The sequence below is a fragment of the Podarcis erhardii genome (genome assembly GCF_964252035.2).
Source record: "Podarcis erhardii genome assembly, chromosome: 5".
Lineage (NCBI taxonomy): Eukaryota > Metazoa > Chordata > Lepidosauria > Squamata > Lacertidae > Podarcis > Podarcis erhardii.
Window position 1 is genome coordinate 2,578,465 of NC_138509.1, and position 17,463 is coordinate 2,595,927.

The 17,463-nt window shown below is 44.4% G+C and overlaps 1 long non-coding RNA gene across 2 annotated transcripts in view; it reads right to left on the reverse strand.

Moving 5' to 3' along the window:
* Positions 1-11,287: 11,287 nt before the first annotated feature.
* Positions 11,288-17,463, reverse strand: part of LOC309341726 — a 105,225-nt gene continuing 99,049 nt past the window's right edge. For both annotated transcript variants that reach the window (XR_014156539.1, XR_014156540.1), the window contains 2 exons: positions 16,559-16,773; positions 11,288-15,647 (listed from right to left, as the gene is read on the reverse strand). This is a non-coding gene — a long non-coding RNA (uncharacterized lncRNA). The remainder of the gene's footprint in view (positions 15,648-16,558; positions 16,774-17,463) is intronic.

Here is a 17,463-nt window from a genome sequence, read left to right on the forward strand (position 1 = left end):
ACATAATCCAGGTAATTTAACCAGAAAGCTGTAGCTGGCTGCAGCTACCCTTCTTTTAGCACAGCCAACTCCGCCACCTTTAGTGGTGCCTAAAATCCTGAAGCTGCTGCATCATCTTCTCTCAGAGTAGTGCCATCTGTTTCTGCTTCTTGTTTATTCCTAATACCTTCTTGTTGGAGAGAGAAGTTTGGAAGAGAGATTCCTACTGTCCAGTAGCAGAACTAAGCACAATGGTGATTGTTCTAAGCACATTAAAACTTGGTTAGATTTGCATCTGCCCTCATCCACCTTTAAATAAATGTTCCCCACAAAAATACTTAGGCTAGAATAAATCACAGACACTTAGCTTTGCAAATAAGTGAATGTTTTACTCACAGAGATTCCAGATTTTACTGCAAACAGATCTCTAACTGCAGGCAGTAAAACAAGGGGGGGGGGAGATTGTAAAAAAAAACTTTAAAAGAAAAGAACTTGGTTTCCTTACAAAAAGGATTGTGCAAAGATGCAGGCTATAAAAATCTTCCTTTTGGAGTAATTCAGTTCACCTACAGCATTTTCTGAGTTGGGAGCCAAGTCACATGGTTCCTTCTTTGCTTGCTCCAGGAAGCATGGGCTGCTGTGAGCCTGCCAAACTACACACACTCTGGTAACTTGAACTCAAGGCTCAGGTTAACCCTTTCATGCACGCAAATGTAAGTCAGTAGCTGTATATTACAATTATTCCCCTTCTATGATGAGCATACACTTCCGGCATAGATTTTATTAGGCAAACTGCTTACTCCCAATTATGGTGCCATTTATGCATCACCAAAAGAAGACAATGAATAGCATAAAGTTGTATATGCTGTTTGATATGTATAGATACAAATTTGGAAACAATTCCTATAATTTAGAAAGAAATACATCTTACCATATCAGAGAAGACAGCGACTAGGTGACCTGTGTGCCTGGCCCTGCTCCATCTGCTGATCAGACGCAGCAAACTTTGTGGATGGACAATTCCAGGGGCCTCCCGTTATCCCTTCTTATGGTTCTTTAAGCTGGACTTGGGCTGGGCAACCATTCAAATAAAGGATACCTTCAAACAGAGGACTGCCTCTGTAAAGTAGGTCACTTGGCCAATGTACTCCCAACAGCTTCATTAGAAATCCATTAAAATCCATCGTCGGTATAATTATTATGCATGCTGATCCTATATGTCTTCATATGTAACTTCATATGTGAATTGGTGAAAACATTTTCCATTAAATGAAAGGGAGAGGAGTTTGGCTTTGTTCCCTTCAGTGTGTAAGAGGGGCAATCTTCCACCCTCCAGATCTTGTTGGACTCCTATTAGCCCAAGCCAGGGATTTTGGGAGAGCACATAGGCTCCCTACTTCTATTCCAGTAGCAATTATTTAGGAATAAAACAAGGAGATAAACTATTGTAGCCATTGGGTGGGTGCTTAGGCACTCTGCACTAGAACTGCTTTTTCAAGGTTTATAAAATGTATCTGTAGAGCAAAAAATGAAAACGCAGCATTGAAAACTCTCTCTTTCCCTTTCCCTTTTTGCTTGATTAGAGATTTATCTTTGTGTGTCTGATTATCAGATAGAGCTGTCAAAAACAGCTAAAGCCTACTAGTGATTGAAGCCTAGAAAGAAAGGGAAATGCTAAACCACTATATTATATTCAGCTTCCACCACATCAACGTCATTTGGCCTGTTGGGTTTTTTCTTTAAACATCATATTTCATCATGTACTGCCAGGCTTAAAAACTATCGTAAATCTATAGAACACAGTAAGAATAACAGAGACAGCACTATGTGACGAAAGGGAGCTGTAATTCCACCCAGTGAGGTCATTCAGCTTCATAAATGAACAAAGGAAACTTTCAGTTGGGAGAATCATAGAATCATAGAGTTGGAAGAGACCACAAGGGCCATCGAGTCCAACCCCCTGCCAAGCAGGAAACACCATCAGAGCACTCCTGACATATGGTTGTCAAGCCTCTGGTTGTAAAGACCTCCAAAGAAGGAGACTCCACCACACTCCTTGGCAGCAAATTCCACTGTCAAACAGCTCTTACTGTCAGGAAGTTCTTCCTAATGTTTAGGTGGAATCTTCTTTCTTGTAGTTTGGAACCATTGCTCCGTGTCCGCTTCTCTGGAGCAGCAGAAAACAACCTTTCTCTCTCTATGTGACATCCTTTTATATATTTGAACATGGCTATCATATCACCCCTTAACCTCCTCTTCTCCAGGCTAAACATGCCCAGCTCCCTTAGCCGTTCCTCATAAGGCATCGTTTCCAGGCCTTTGACCATTTTGGCTGCCCTCCTCTGGACACGTTCCAGTTTGTCCGTGTCCTTCTTGAACTGTGGTGCCCAGAACTGGACACAGTACTCCAGGTGAGGTCTGACCAGAGCAGAATACAGTGGCACTATTACTTCCCTTGATCTAGATGCAATACTCCTATTGATGCAGCCCAGAATTGCATTGGCTTTTTTAGCTGCCGCGTCACACTGTTGGCTCATGTCAAGTTTGTGGTCAACCAAGACTCCTAGATCCTTTTCACATGTACTGCTCTCAAGCCAGGTGTCACCCATCTTGTATTTGTGCCTCTCATTTTTTTTGCCCAAGTGCAATACTTTACATTTCTCCCTGTTAAAATTCATCTTGTTTGTTTTGGCCCAGCTCTCTAATCTGTCAAGGTCGTTTTGAAGTGTGATCCTGTCCTCTGGGGTGTTAGCCACCCCTCCCAGTTTGGTGTCATCTGCAAATTTGATCAGGATGCCCTTGAGTCCATCATCCAAGTCGTTGATAAAGATGTTGAATAAGACTGGGCCCAAGACAGAACCCTGTGGTATCCACTAGTCACTCTTCTCCAGGATGAAGAGGAACCATTGATGAGCACCCTTTGGGTTCGGTCAGTCAGCCAGTTACAAATCCACTGAGTGGTAGCATAGTCAAGTCCGCATTTTACCAGCTTCTTTACAAGAATATCATGGGGCACCTTGTCAAATGCCTTGCTGAAATCAAGGTAGGCTACATCCACTGCGTTCCCTTCATCTACCAGGCTTGTAATTCTGTCGGAAGAGGCAGAAGGGCTGAGAGAAGGAAGAGGCAGAAGGGCTGAGAGTGACTGAGGCTCAAAGTACACATGGCCACAGCAGACCTATTTGTCAATAATAAGTCAGGGTGATCTGAAGACCCAGCGGGACGCTTGGTTGAGGGGAACTGAACTTTCTCATGGCTTATATCATTGTAATCAGTTGCTAGAGCTCCCACTGACCCCATTTCAATGGGGCTCCAGAATAAGAACATAGCTCAATTGGGGGTGGGGGGCTGCAGGGAGGTAAATTGCAGCAGGAGGGGTTGATTCAGTGCCCCCTTCACTCTTAAAATGAAACCTCATCTGTCTGATACATAATTGGAGCAAAGTTTAAGCAAATGAGCTTGGGACTGTGGCCTTAGAACCTCAAAACACGGTGTGGTTCAATGACAAAAGTTCCTCACTGACCTAGTAATCCCCGAACAGCTTATCAACAGCAGCAGCAGCAGCAGCAGCAACAACAACATTTATACCCCACCCATCTGGCTGGGTTTCCCTAGCCACTCTAGGCTGCTTCCAGCAAATATAAAAACATTTCACTTGAATGAATACAGTTGTAGCTTGGAAGCTGAATGCCTTGCAACTCGAACATTTTGGCTCCCAAACGCCACAAACCAGGAAGTGAGTGTTCTGGTTTGTGAATGTTCACTGGAATGCCCAACGCAGCTTCTGCGGCTTCCGATTGCCTGCAGGCAGCGGCGTAGCGTGGGTTATCAGCACCCGGGGCAAGGCAAGTAATTTGCGCCCCCTAACCTGGGGCAAGGCAAGTACAGTAATTTACTCTCCCAAGCAGCAGCAGCAAGGCTTCTCTTTCCCCCGCGCTCTCCCAGAGCTGCCTCTTTTCTTTCCTTTTTTCCCTTTCTCCAAGGCTTTTCGCTTTCTCTCCTTAATTGATTCCCCCTCCACACCGCGGCGTTTCCTGGCTGCTTCCCCCCCCTTCCCCTCTCTCTCCTCCTCGCTCTGCTTGCCTTGCCCTGCCCTGCCTGAGGGCGCCCTGAGGAGACTCCACTCTCCTTTTTGACCAGGCGAGGTGGAAAAAAGGGGGGAAAGTCTCTTCCCGCCCCCTCGCCAGACTCCCTGCTCGGCTCGGCTCACTACCCAGGCGGCCAGTGGAGAGAGAGCCGCAATTACCATAATGTTCCTCTCCCTCCGCTTCGCCAAGCTGTCAAAGCCCGGCAGCAGCGGCCACGGCAGCAGCAGGCGCAGCCAGACCCCCGCCAGCCAGCCAGCCCGCCCGCCCGCCCGGCTTCCTCTCCTTTTTTTGCCCGCGCTCGCTCGGCTTTGCTCTCCCCCTTCTGCGACCTCCTCGCCAAGCCGAGCGAGCGCGGGCTCTCTAACCCGTGGATTTTAGTAGGGGCAGAAAGCTGCTAGTGCGAGTGCGCCCCCCGCCCAAGTTGCGCCCGGTGCGGCCGGCACCCCTGGCACCCCCCACGCTACGCCACTGCCTGCAGGAGCTTCCTGCAGCCAATCAGAAGCCGTAACTTGGTTTCTGAATGTTTTGGAAGTCAAACGGACTTCCGGAATGGATTCGGTTCAACTGCCGAGGGTTAAAAAGAGACAGCATAAAGTAATTATGGGATGCTAGCTGAACCAAGTATAATTGCAAGGTTGGAATGGTACTAAATGGTACAAAATGTTTAGTGAAAAAAGGTGTGAGGTAGTGAAAAGGGTATGACTTGTTGGTCATTTCTATTCATATGGGCATCTCAAAGCATTTAATGTAGAAAATACAACTCAAAGCATTTCACACAATCAATTCTTACAATATAAATTCATGCATAGGTACATTTTTATGAGACAAGCATAAACCCCTCCAACTTGGTGTCAGTTACTGGAGCACGGATTGCAGTTTCCACTAACTAATACTGCAGGGTGCAGTATTTTTAAATCAAACCCCCAAACTGGTTTTTGGAACTCTCACCTAGTCACAAGGAAGTACCTTTGGAAAAGTCTGTCTGTCTGCCTGCCTTAACTAGCTACTGGTGCAGCATTTTTTCTTGCTCTTAGCTGGTATATTTTAATTTTAAAATGTTAAAGTGATATGGCATTAATTTGTGCAAATTTATTTGAAAGCTTTTAGGGTGATAAATCTAAAACAAATGCAGAGGTAACAACTGTCCAATCATTCAAATTACTCAGTCATAAACAACACATACGCAAAGCTCCATTAAAAGGATTATAGGGAGATGTTCTTAAAGGACTGGCGAAAGCCATGGAAGACAGAGCTATCAGAGCTATCAGCAGCTCCTGGCCATGATGGCTCTGTTCTGCCTCTGCTCTTGGAGCAGGCTTCCTTCCAAGGCTGGGAATCACAAGCTTGTCGGCTTCCCATAGGCATCTCATTGGTTACTGTGAAAACAGAAAGCTGGACTAGATGGAACTTTGGCCTGATCCCGCAGGGGTCTTGCAATGTTTGCACAGGATTTTGAAAAACAACAACACTAAATCAGCCAGTAGGTGTCTCTGCATGCATATCAAGTGGATGGTTTTGTAACTGCTCTGCTTCTGTAATAAATGTGCTTCTGTAGTAGCAGTGAATCTAAGTATCCTGCTGCTGCACCCTGAGCAGCAATCTGACGTGCAGACATTTAATAGGTGAAGGTTTTCCCGGCATAGGGATAAATTAACCAGGGAAACTTTATCCTCATCATTTCTGCATTACAAGCTGCTGCTTAAGGGCACAGGACTGAAAAAGGTGACATCCATAGCCCAAAGAAGGGAATCAGTGCGGGTGGAAGAAGACAAGGCTTCTACAGTTTGCAGTCTTGGATTGCAAGTCTTGGATTGCAGAATGTCAGGTGCTTTGCAGTTCCCCAGAAGTCCCAAACAGACAGAAAACATTGATTGCATTCAGCCTGTTGAGTTACCAGTTGTGCAGTCAGGAGTAGCATTCAGACACCCCAAGTGTCCCTATTTTCCAGAGGCAGTCCCAGAGTTACGGAAGCCATCCTGGTTTCTGATCTGATTCTAGAATGTCCTGCTTTCCTTAGGATGTCCCTATTTTCATCAGCAAAATGTGTGGGGGGGGTATGGAGCCCTGAGCTGTCTACAGGCAGCGCTGTATAGGGAAGCTTTTTAATGTTTCATGTTTTATTATGTTTTTATGTATGTGGGAAGTTATCCAGAGTTGCTGGGGCAACCCAGTCAGATGGGTGGGGTATAAATAGTATAATAAGAATAGAAAAAGATGTCCCTATTTTCATTGGAGAAATGTTGGAGGGCATGCCTTCAAAAATATTGTTGGCTTCTTATGCTGGAGCTGTGAGTGCTGCACTGCCAGCTTTACATACCTTAAGCCAGCTTGCTGTGAGATACATTGATATATTTATTTAATTTCATAAGATATATCCACTGCTTGATTGAAAAAATACCTCAGAGTGGTTTACAAAAGATAAATATTCTGATTTGGGATACTCCTCCATATGAAATTAGGCTATAGACTGTATTCCTGACATGCTAGTTTTCTATGTGGAGAGATTTTTAGTTGTAGCAGGAAGGAAATTCTAAACGTGAACCCTATATGCAGTCTAAAGTGGTAGAGATTAGACAGGGCATAATAGTAAGTAAAGGACATGGGTGGCGCTCTGGGTTAAACCACTGAGCCTAGGGCTTGCCAATCAGAAATTCGGCGGTTCAAATCCCCCTGACGGGGTGAGCTCCCGTTGCTCGGTCCCTGCTCCTGCCAACCTAGCAGTTCGAAAGCACATCAAAGCGCAAGTAGATAAATAGGTACCACTCCGGCGGGAAGGTAAACAGCGTTTCCGTGCGCTGCTCTGGTTTGCCAGAAGCGGCTTAGTCATGCTGGCCACACGACCCGGAAGCTGTCTGTGGACAAACGCCAGCTCCCTTGGCCAGTAAAGCGAGATGAGCGCCGCAACCGCGACTGGACTTAATGGTCAGGGGTCGCTTTACCTTTAATAGTAAGTGGATGTGCATGCTACTACTATTTTATTTTATTTCTTACCTACGCTTCACTGTAAGCTCCCAGGGTAAAGAAGCACTACTTCTTTTAACATATATGCATACTGGCCATTACTTTGTACCAAAACAAATGAGTTATTTAAGAAAGTCGGGCAAAAATAGCTGCAAAGAAAATTGCTTAAAATAATTTGATCTACAAACACTTACTTTAAAAAGTGGTGAAAAACCCTCACAGGTATGGTGGATCTATCTCCCTTGTTAGTGAAGTTTAACCGAGGCATTGAAAACCAACTCTGTTCCTGCATGGGTTGGGGCCAATAGTGATATAATTTATTCCTATTGCTGGGGCCACATTCCATTGGGTAGAAAGTGGCCAGGCCCCAAGTGTGTGGGACCAAACCCCCGTAGGCACAGACACCTTCTCTCTCACACACTGCTTCTGTGTTGCACCTGAAAAAGCACACAGCACAGAAACCCAGCGAGTTGGCCAAGAACAGAGGGCTCTCTTCCCCACTGGCCAGATATATTGTGCTGCTGGAGCAGTGCTCTCTCTGTCCGTCTTGCAAGCTTGATTGGCATCCATACCTGCAGAGGAAGCCTCTTCCGCCTCTTTGCAACCAGTGGGCTGACCGAGTGGGGATCAGGTGCCCGTCTTTGCCAGCCTGACTGGCCTGACGAAGCAGAGCACTTTCTCATTACTTTGCCAGCACATTTGGCTTCCATACTGGCAGAGAAAGTGTTTTCACTCTTGCAGAAGCCAGTTATGGAATCAGACTGTGCTGCTGAAGCAGAGATAGCATGCTCTCCTTTGTTGGCAATCACAGAACACTAAGAAAAGCAGGGAATGAAGCCAGTTAGGGGCCATGGCCTGGGGAAAGAGTCCAGCAGGCCATACTGAGCCAGCTGTCATGTCACATCTGGCCTGTGGGCAGGAGGTACGCATCCCTGTGTGACAATGTTGAGCATGGGTAGGCAAACTAAGGCCCGGGGGCCGGATTCAGCTCAAGCGCCTTCGAAGTCCAGCCCGTGTATGGTCTGGGGATTAGCGTGTTTTTACATGAGTAGAAGGTGTGCTTCTATTTAAAATGCATCTCTGGGTTATTTGTGCAGCACAGGAATTCGTTCAGATTTCCCCCCAAAAATATAGTCTGGCCCCCCACAATGTCTGAGGGACACTGGACCGGCCCCCTGCTGAAGAAGTTTGCTGACCCCTGATGTTGATAGTATAGGATAGAATTTGAGGGACTCAGGTGTGCCTTATTAACAAAAGTAGCATCAATATTTTAGATGTGATGACAACTGCTTTGTGTGAGAATTGTTCTAGCTAAGGGATAAGCAAAGCTAGGTATTGTTGTTTCAAGGTGTTGATTTTAAATACAGCATGTGTTACTCATTCTTCCAAGTGTTCATTACATCTAACTTATTGTGGGAGAAATGTTTAACATATCTCTGCCAAGTTTTCAGCTTGTTGGGAGTTTGTGTTTGTGCTTTATATACAGGTGCATTCAGAAATGTGTTCCCTGCAGTTTGAAGTAGAACATCCCAGAATTCTACCACTCTGGTCTATCACCTCATTTTGTGCAATGCTTATGAAAGCTCTTTGCTTCCATTCATCCATTCTCTTCAAATAGAATCCTCCTGTTTGAAATTCTGAGCGAGTCTTCAGAACGGTCAGCTGGTGGAAGAGGGGAGCATCATGGACTGACTTGTTCTGTGTCCGCAAAGAAGTGAAAGGAGCCTCCCCGTATTTCTCACTGGGAAGATACAGCTCAGCTTACTTACAGTGCCAGCCTAAGCACGTCTTCTCAGAAACAAGCCCAGCTGAGTTCATTGGGACTTACTTCCAGTTAAGTGGTGGTGAAGATTGTTGCCCTGCTCAGATAGCAGTGCATTTCCCCTGCCTGGTCACAAGAGAAATCTACCAAGGTTTTCCAAAAAATAGCATATGAGCATGGGTTTGGTGGGCCAACATTCAGAACTTATGTCGCCCCATGTTTTGCCAGTTAAAATATAGGCTAGCCTTCAAAATCTGCATTTAAAAATGAGCACAAACTGTATCAAAGAATGCTGCCATTGCTCTGGTTATGCATTGGTATCACCCGTTTGGATGCCTCCAACACAGACCGTGATGGAAAATGTTTATTTATTTGTATTTATTGAGAAAGCTTTTACACTCACTTTTCTCACAGAGACTCAAAGTGCTTTTCAATAAATAATGCATCATAATGCAAATAAGATATTTCTGCTGTAAATGAATACTTTGAAATTCCACATATTCTCCTGCTGATGTTTGATGTCTCTTCTTAATGCATTTCTTCTTTCAGAGACTCTGCTGCTGGTTTCATTTGCTGCTATTTGAATGCCTACAGGGAATCCAAATTCCAATCCTGACAATTTTATCTGAATACTCTGTGGCTGATTGTCAGAAACAACCGAGAGAAACTTTGTTGCTGATACTTAATGCTCCAAGATAGAAGGATCACAATAAATGTTGTTTTCTAACGCTTGGCAAAGACTGGAGGGAGCTACTTACAATGAATCTGTTGGTTAAAAGGGGAGTTCTTCTAGCAAGGCGGGGGGGGGGGGGTGGATGGCCAGCGCCAAGCAGTTTGTTTGTCCCTCCATCTGGGAAACCCACGAAGCTGAACACAAGCCATCCTTTGTGGCCTGCCAAAGGCTTTGCAACTCCCCTATTTTTGTAGTCTCTACAAAATAAAAAAATTCCTTCCAGTAGCACCTTAAAGACCAACTGAGTTAGTTCTAGGTATGAGCTTTCGTGTGCATGCACACTTCTTCAGATACCACACGAAAGCTCATACCTAGAACTAACTCAGTTGGTCTTTAAGGTGCTACTGGAAGGAATTTTTTTATTTTGTTTTGACCATGGCAGACCAACACGGCTACCTATCTGTTTGTAGTCTCTGACAGACATAAAAATGAGGTTTGTCAAGATCCTGTTCTACCATGATGGTGGATTATGTGTGCTTTGATAGGTCACAGGTTGTGCTTCCTTCATTGTGCCCTGGTGGGAAGGAAAGGCAAAGAGGTAGCTCCATTGGCTGGATGAGAGCCATTAAAATGTTTCCCATTGTAGGCTTGATCAACCTATGAACCACCAAGACAATTCCAGCAACACAGCAAAGTATTGCGGTTTGACTGATGTTTAACAGCATTCTCTTGCAAACAGGAAACACAGTAAGTTCAGTTGCCACACATAATGGGTGATCTGTATGCTGCTTGGTGGGTCCCAAGCTGGGCAGGCCTGGATAAAATCTTGCACCTTTAATAAACAGTAATAATAGATACCAGATTTGATGGTGGGCAATGGGCCATTCTCTTTCTCCCCCCCCCCCCCACCTCCCAACCAGTTAAATAACTTGCTATAAGGTTACTAAAGCTCTTCCCAAGCTTTCCATTAGAGACAGGCAAAATTTTCAGGAACTGATCCAGATTTCACACCTGGTAAATCGACAAGCCTCAAAGGAGGTTGTGAGGCAAGTACCTTTTCCCTCACAGACTATTAGAAATGAATTTGAGTGCTGCTTGCAAACCTGTGGCATTCCCACCCACCACCATCCCACTTTCTGCAAACACCATTTGGCAAACTCAGTTACTAGTATTTACATATGTAGGTTTATGCGCAGATGTGAAGCTGATAACACAAGCAGTTATTCCATTTCTGTAAAACATGGCTTGTAGGCTTATGTACCTGAGGACATGCATTCACTAAGTTAGTTTCAGAAACGAAAGATCCCTTATGGCTCAGCCTCCTGTAAAAACACACCACAAGGGTCTGGTAGGACCTGAATCACCTGTGCTTAAAGTGTGGCTGCCTGTGGTCATCAGCATTGAAAGAGATGGCATCATGGGCTGCTTCACAGGGTTAAATGAGAGGAGCCTTATTTTTCCAACCTCAGTAAGAGGGAGCAAAAGAGGACTGAAGCTTGTGCACAGCTCAGGTGGGGAAGAAGCATAAGCTGAGGTTGGGAGCGGGGTCTCTTCATTCCTGCAACTGCATCATTGGGTGCACATCTATGGAGAGCTGAGAGACGCAGGACGAGTGGACATGCCTTTTCCAAACTTGTAAGTGTACTTTTGACAGTAAAGAGTTAAATCCTCACCCTGGACATTCCTTGCCTGACAACTTAGTGACACCCACTGTAGCTGTTTGTAAGCCAAGTGGCGGTCTTGCAAATATGCTGAATAGGAGGGTCAAAGTGTTACTCTTCAGAACATAACAATTTTACTCCACTCAATTGACACTTAAGGCAATTTTTTTACAGCCCAAAACATTTTATTGAACTTATGAGATAAATCAGAACTTTTTCTAAAATATGAATTAATTGACAGGCATAGAATTATATAAACTCTAAATATAAAATCCCAAATAATACTATTTTCACATAAAGGTTTACTCTGGAGATGATTGTATCATCTTCTCTAATTTATACTGTCCCATTTCATAGATTGAAGCTGGCTTAAAAGTCACATTGTCCTTGGGAACTGCATTTTTAGGTGAGGGTAGTGGTTCTCCAAGACAGAATTCCCAGCATAATCATACAGTTCTCAAGATACTTTGGGAGGACTGTTGCATGGATTGTTTACTTGAAAGTGAAATGGGTTTTCTGGGCAAGCTGCAAAGCTGCTCCTCAGGGAAGGCAGTAGGTTGTATAGTTATCTCCTGATTGGGGCAAAATCACTACCCTGAAACCACACAACCTACTACCTCATCCTGCCAGAGCACTGGGTGGCGTTGATAGAACATAGCTACTTCTTGGCTTTTGCTTCCACAATTAAGAGAGAGAGTCTTGCATGTGGTGATGCATAAATGTATTTGAAGTGAAAGGCAAGGCTGCCATTTCCACTGGGTGACAACCAGGGGTTGCTGTTCAAGGAATCCAACAGAGCCAAAGAGGGGATGATGGTGCTCATTCCACTAGGCTATACCTGTATTTAGTGCTGCTGGCCATTCTCCAGGTGTTGCAGTACGGAACTGGCATCATGCTCTCCTGCCTATGTCCACCAGCCCTTTCCCCACCTCCTAGTCACTCCTCAGTATTAGCAGCAGCCTTGCAATGCCTTCTGCTTCCACTCATGAGTCACCACTCCAGGTCTATTGTGTGGGATTTTCCTACCATGTGGTCTTGGTCCATACTTTACCTCTGCTGCCACATTGTAGCACCCTGTGATAATAACCAAATGGGCCCTCTCCTCTTCTTCACTGCCTCCTGCCAAATGGGTCTATTCCTGTCTCAACATTAGTGGCCAAATAGTGCTGTAATTTACATTTGGAGGATATTGTGATCTGTGCAAACTTCCTATGGAACTACTGTACTAAAGAAAGATGCTCTCTTCCACAAGAGTTATTTTTTTTGCAAAACATTTTAAAGAAGACCATACTGTTTGGTTAGTCAAAATGTGTACACCTAGACACAGAGGCCACCCTTATCAAGTACAACTCAGTAAGAGGACATTATTTGGTTGGTGTGTTAAGCCCTTGAATCATGTCCTTGGCTCAACGAGGTCAATGGATGGGCTGAATCAGTAACAGATGTTGTTTCTTGATACGGTGATGGAACGTCCTGTGCCGCTATCACAGCCACTTCAGGAAAGACAGTAGATTGTATAGTTATCTGACAGGCAGGGTATAACCCTAAAACTATACAACCTACTACCTCACCCCAAAGGACAGTCTCACTCTGATGCAGATGAGGTCCAACAAATCCCTGGGTTGAATCATAGTAACCTGCAAGACAAAAAAGATCTCTAGAGGGGGAAAGAATTAATGGTGTTGCTAATCAGTGCATTACTAGTTTAGACACAATACAATCTTTTAGGAATATTCTACAAATTCCACATTTATAACCATCATACTTTAGCTTTTATTGTTGTTAGTAATCCAGGTAGTCCATCTTTATCATTTATAACCTGACATTTAACTTAAAGTATGTTATGTATGACTAACACGGGTTAATATCCTGCATTCTATACACAGGGCATGGAGCTGTTGGGGTCTGGCCAGGCACCACCAGGCTTGGTCAGTGGGTGTTGTTCACCTACTGGAGGCTACACAAAACCCATTCTTAATAATATATCAGGCAGGGGGCCTGATAATTTTCTGAACACTGTGATGCCCCAACTGAGATGGCACCCCACACAAGTCACCCTGAATTTATTTTATTAATTCATATAGAAGCAAGCTTTAAAGACTATGTTCAGCATCTGAAAGAGATGCCAGAACCATAGTGGGCCAAAACTAATGCATACATTAACGCTCCATTTTGTCTACCTCTATCTTCCCATTTTGGCATCTGCTCTGGAAGATCTCAGTCTTTCCACGTACTGCTACTTGATACCCTTTAACTGGAGACAGCACAGGCTGAATCTGGGTCCTTCTGTGTGCAAAGCTTGTGCTCTACTGCTTAATAAAGGCATCTTCAATGCAACTATCAAGGCATGCTACTGTGCCAACACAATTCATCAAACAAAAGGTGTCAAAAGATCCCATCTTTCTTTATGACCAATGCAGTGATTGCTCTAATGATTCATTAATTCCCAGATGTGTATGGTATTTATCTGTTACATTTAGATTCCATCCTTCCTCCAGGAAGCTCAAGGTGTACATAGTTTTCAGCTCTCATTTTATCTCCACAACAATTCTGTGAAGTAGTTAGATTGAGAAAATGTGGGTGGCCCAAAGTCACCTCGTGAGCTTCATGGCCAAATGGTGCTTTGATTTTTTGGCCTTCCCAGTCCTAGTTCAACTCTCTAACCACTACACCACCCTGACTCCATGTCAGCCTGACCTAATCTGTAAGGACCAAACCCTCTGAAAACATGAAGAACCATTTGTGTGGCATTATGCAAGGCAGAATTACATGTTAGGAGAAACTCTGGGCTAGATAAAAAATAACAGTCCTCTGCCAAATTCCATCCCAGAGCTTAGAAACACTGGGACAGGCAATATGATGCCCTCCAGATGTTGTTGGAGTCAAAATCCCATCAGACCCAGGGACAGGGATGATGGAAAGAGTCCAACAACACTGCAAGACAGCGTACGGGCTGCCCCAATATGAAATCATGAAATATGATTTAGTAGTATCCTGATAAAATTTTACTGCCACGGCCGACAGGCGCCAATGATATAGGGTTAGGACAGGGAAAAAGTCTCAAGGACACCCAGTCAGTTAACATGTTATTGTTTGATACATGGCTCTTGACACGGGGTTGCCACTCTCACATTTTTTGATAATGTGTACTGTAACCCACAGGTGTGTGTGTGTGTCTCATCTGCTGACCTCAGCTGATCTGATAATTTGGGGTTTAATGTGCTGTTTTGATGTACTCATATTATCCGGTCTGACCCAGACATACAACAGTCTTTAGAAGAATAAACTCAACAATAATTAACATGTCTGTTATCCGTTCAGCAGAATAAGGTACAATGTTTAGAAAGATCAGCGTTTAAAGCAAGAATGTACTAAAGTTGCAGGAGATTCACATGGGCATGCAGAAAATACTTTTTTTTTTTTGGTAAAAAAATCCCAAACCTCAGTCTTTAAGAGCAGCACTTAATTGCTCCACAGGTGAGTCATAAGCTCCATCATAAATATTAACTACAAACTGTTAGTCTTACACATGATTGTCCTGTGGTTGTCAACAATAAAAAGGTTTGGTTACATTAATGCTTAATGTGCCTGTTATGAAATGTTTTTGCTCAAGGGTGAAAACCAATTACTTTTGGGATTTTATAAGTGCTTGTAAATTTATTTTAACTGGTTAAAATGTTGCTTAATAAACCAAAGCAGCACGTACGGAGTCCATCAGAGATCCATTCCAAAGCAGGAAAGCCGATACTCTTCCCCCACCTCCATTCCCAGCAGTTTCAGTGCTGAGTGAACAACGCCCTTGCACTTTGGGAGAGGGGGACTGATGGTAATAAACACCTCAACAGTCTCTCCTCAAAAGGCACCAAGCCAGCTATTTTTGTTATGTAATACGAAAAATGACAGTTTTAAGGTAGGAGAGATATACAACCCCAAAGGATAACAACTGCCAGGATCAGAAGCTTCATAAAAAATTATAATTATATGGCCATAAACAGAGCTGTCAACCTTTCATTTTAAAAAAATCACCAGCCAATGGCAGCTTCCAGCCTGCCCGGGGGGGCGGGGCAGCAGCATTGGGAATTTCCTTCCCCCATCAAGACTGCTGCACCAGTGTGTGTTTGTGTGTGTGTGTGTGTGTGTGTGTTTGAGTTCTCCCTCCCCAGCCCTCCCATGGCTGCTATTTAAATTTCTTATACCAGGCATATTAAATACATACATGCATGCATCTCATGAGTTATAGTGCCAATGTTAAAACCTCTTACACTGTAATATGCAAAAGTAAGTCTAGTGTCATCTTGGTTAATTTTAGAAGGGATCAAGGGTATTTGCCTGACCATCATCAACAACCACCTGGAGTGGGAACCCATCATGTGGTAGGTATGCTGTCCAAATGCGTCTTGACAAACTCCTCCAAGTAAGCCGGCACCAGACGAGTAGCTCTTGGGCTTGCCAATCAGAAGGTCGGCAGTTCGAATCCTCGCAATGGGGTGAGCTCCCATTGCTCAGTCCCAGCTCCTGTCAACCTAGCAGTTCGAAAGCATGCAAAAAAGTGCAAGTAGATTAATAGGTACTGCTCCGGTGGGAAAGTAAACAGTGTTTCCGTGCGCTGCTCTGGTTTTGGTGTTCCGTTGCACCAGAAGAGGTTTAGTCATGTTGGCCACACGACCCGGAAAGCTGTCTGTGGACAAATGCTGGCTCCCTCAGCCTGTAAAGGGAGATGAGCGCTGCAACCCCAGAGTCGTCTGCAACTGGACTTAACTGTCAGGGGTCCTTTACCTTTACATCATAGTGGTTACCTGCAGTGGATGGGACCCAAGCAGTGTCACCCTACACTTTGGTGAGGATGTCCAGGGGAAGTCAACTGGTAGCAGCAGTTTGGGGTGGGGGTGGGGCCTAAGGGTGGCAGGGGTTATAGCAAATCTTGGCAAAACTTCAAATCAGTGTTGGGGGCAGAGGGACTACTAAAGTCTGATCCAAACCCTGATGTCTTCAATCTCTTCCATCTTCCCTTGCCTGTAAGAAGGGGCCTTTCATAGTTCTGAACAAGTAGAGCCAGGCTCCTTTGGTCTAGCTCTGTGAGGTCAAGATAGGATTCAGAGAGGCTAGTTGAGTTTAGAGTCTGAAAGCCCCAGAGAGAAGACCCTCTATCCGTTTTCTCACACAGAATAATTCCTTATACCCAGTCTATTGAAGCAGATTGTTTCAAAATAAAATGGGACAGGATTTAAATGGGGAGCAATCCAGTCGAAGATAAGAGCTTTAAATTCCCACCAATTTCTCTCTCTCTGCGTATGCATGTACAAATGTGTCTGAGCGAGAGTTAAAGCACGTGCTCAGCTCTGGAACCGAAATCAGTGAAAATGATTTCAGTGAAACCAGAAGTACTTGACTGTGGCTGGATTGGGGCCTTATAATTTTTCCATGGCCTTCTTACCTGTGCTCCTGCATTGCTTTGCTGTGTTAGTGCCAGTGGGCTTTATGCCCACTGCCACATGGTGCTGAAATGTGACATGTGCAGCTGACGGAGGCAGTGGCAGCAGCAGCATGGCAGAACCAGTTTCCATGATCTCAACAGGAGGCTGTGATGGCTACCAGATGGTCTGAGTTCCGAAAGCGGTACCAAGCCAATTTTTGGGATGGATAAGAAACCTGAGGGGAGAAGAGAAAGAAAGAGAGATGGGAAATGTATTGAGGAAGAAAAACAATCACCTTAAATAACAATTCAAAGTAAGGCTTTGTGTACATTACCTGACAAGAAAAAAAGGGGCCAAGCAGAGCGAGGACTAAGAAGAGGTTTCAGACAATTTTGTAGAAGTCACACACCTTTTGGATATCCAGTTGGCCATGAATGAAACCGGGCCAAGATTTATGAAAGAGTTAGAGAAACCATTTAAATTATTTATCTAGCCCAATGCATAAAACTCATAAGAAAGCCACACTCTGTACAGTGGGAACTGCCCCCTAGCAAGGACTGCTGCCTTCAAGTTGCTAATTATATAAGTTGCTATTTCCAAATCTATCAAGTTTTCACCACACAGCAGTTTTAAAATAACACAGCATCCTGGTAGTAAGAAGTAACATATAACAGGACCATAGTACTGAGCAAGATGAAATAAGGGATGCAAACCCTGGGGTGTTTGGGCCTAGTGCAAATGTTTGAGATCCATCCACCTGGAGGCACAGAGCCAGCAAAGCATATAACAAAAGAGCACTTTGTGAGACATGACTGTAACTCAACTGCACTAGGGATTCTGCTTTCCAGTGATTTCCCTTTTTTAAAGAAGCTATTCTGTTGCTCTGAAATGGAGTATGTGTGTCTTTAACTCACAGTATAAAGCT